Consider the following 1,839-nt stretch of genomic DNA (forward strand, 5'->3'; position numbering starts at 1 on the left):
TTAACTGCCGACCTATGTGGATGGTGATATGGTGATATGGATTTCAGATGGGGAACTGAGGAACCTGAAGTAGAGGCTCCTGGGTGTATAAGAAGCTTTTCCAGTCTAATAAACCATTCCAAAAGTCCATATTCGTCCTAAATGTATGAGATTTGACTTTGTCCATTTTAAGAGGAGTTAAACCCATTGACTTGCTGACTTGAGACCTTATGTGAGGTCCCAGGAAAGCCAGTAATGAGGAAAGAAGATTTAAAGATTTGTATTGTTATTGCTGTTGTTATTATTACGTGTGTGTGTGTATATGTGTGTATGTGTGTGTATGTGTGTTTGTATACTGATGGAGAAGTGGGAATCAGATCATCTGGAATTGGAGTAACAGGCAGTTGTGAGTTGGTATGGATTCTGGGAACTGAATTGTGGTCTTCTGCATAACTGCTGAGTCATGTCTCCAGACCAGAGAAAAGGAACTCAAAATATCATGTAGTNAGAGGAGTTAAACCCATTGACTTGCTGACTTGAGACCTTATGTGAGGTCCCAGGAAAGCCAGTAATGAGGAAAGAAGATTTAAAGATTTGTATTGTTATTGCTGTTGTTATTATTACGTGTGTGTGTGTATATGTGTGTATGTGTGTGTATGTGTGTTTGTATACTGATGGAGAAGTGGGAATCAGATCATCTGGAATTGGAGTAACAGGCAGTTGTGAGTTGGTATGGATTCTGGGAACTGAATTGTGGTCTTCTGCATAACTGCTGAGTCATGTCTCCAGACCAGAGAAAAGGAACTCAAAATATCATGTAGTNTGAGGTATCAAGCCTCTAATTCTAAAGGCTTCCTTTAGAATTGCTTCCCTTGTGCTATGTGCTTCCCACATAGACTCACCAAGAGAGACACCTCACCTTGGCATGTATAGGATGGTGGGAAGGACCCTCACCTGACCCACATAGATCAAGGACTGTCAACCTCAACATGTCTAGGGAGGTAGGAAGGAATCGTACCTGATCCAAATATAATAAGACATTGTTGTTGCTGACTTCTGTTCTGTTCACGTGCTCTAATCTTTCAAGCTGAAAATGAGAGAAAACCCCCATGTTACTGAAAAAGCAAAGGCCTTGGGGGTGAGGGTGGTAGGAGAGAAAAATGAACTGTGGGTTTGAAGGTGATAGAAAGGTGATGTTATTGAATTCATTTAAATGAACAGTAAGTNACATTTCCAATAAGAATGGAAGTATATTTTGAAAATTGTGACTGCTACTCTACTAAAGGCCCAACTAAATATAATCTGATGTANTAATAGATATTTTATACTTCATTTGAACACAAAAATAGTCACCCATTTTGTANTACTTACACAATATTCTCTGTGCTCTGCAATCGACCTTAGCTTTTCTTAATTTTCATAGTTCTTAAAACATCTAAAACTACACCTGCAATTCTGACATTTAATAATATTTTCACCTGAATCACTATTGACCAGGTTCATTACACTTTAAAAGTTATTGTTAGCTAGATTGTAGACTTAGTGAACTCAGTGACCTTCCTTATGTTTCTTGTGCTGGCTGCTATCACCATCCATACCTATATCAGCATCTTAACAACATCCAAGTGTGTTAAATTAGTGCTAACATTGCTCTGACATGGGTTGACATAATTCTGATGGTATTGGTAGGCTGTTAGTCTGAGGATACAGAGAATCAAAACATCTCATCTCTGTTTACCTTTTTCACTGTTGGTTTCAATGGGATGAAACCAGATAGCATCTTCACATCAGCAATCACCATGTTGGAGGCTGGCCGGCTGCCTGTGTAACTACAGACCAAAGAAATGGACAGAAGGAGTC

General features: G+C 39.1%; 1 long non-coding RNA gene across 1 annotated transcript in view; it reads right to left on the minus strand.

The window, feature by feature from the left end:
* Positions 1 to 1,031: 1,031 nt before the first annotated feature.
* Positions 1,032 to 1,839, minus strand: part of LOC110288156 — a 1,814-nt gene continuing 1,006 nt past the window's right edge. Inside the window, exons 2-3 of the long non-coding RNA XR_002377274.1 lie at positions 1,718 to 1,808; positions 1,032 to 1,066 (exon numbers count right to left, since the gene is read on the minus strand). This is a non-coding gene — a long non-coding RNA (uncharacterized LOC110288156). The remainder of the gene's footprint in view (positions 1,067 to 1,717; positions 1,809 to 1,839) is intronic.

This window comes from Mus caroli, unplaced genomic scaffold (assembly GCF_900094665.2).
Source record: "Mus caroli unplaced genomic scaffold, CAROLI_EIJ_v1.1 scaffold_18097_U1_1, whole genome shotgun sequence".
NCBI classification, from domain to species: Eukaryota; Metazoa; Chordata; class Mammalia; order Rodentia; family Muridae; genus Mus; species Mus caroli.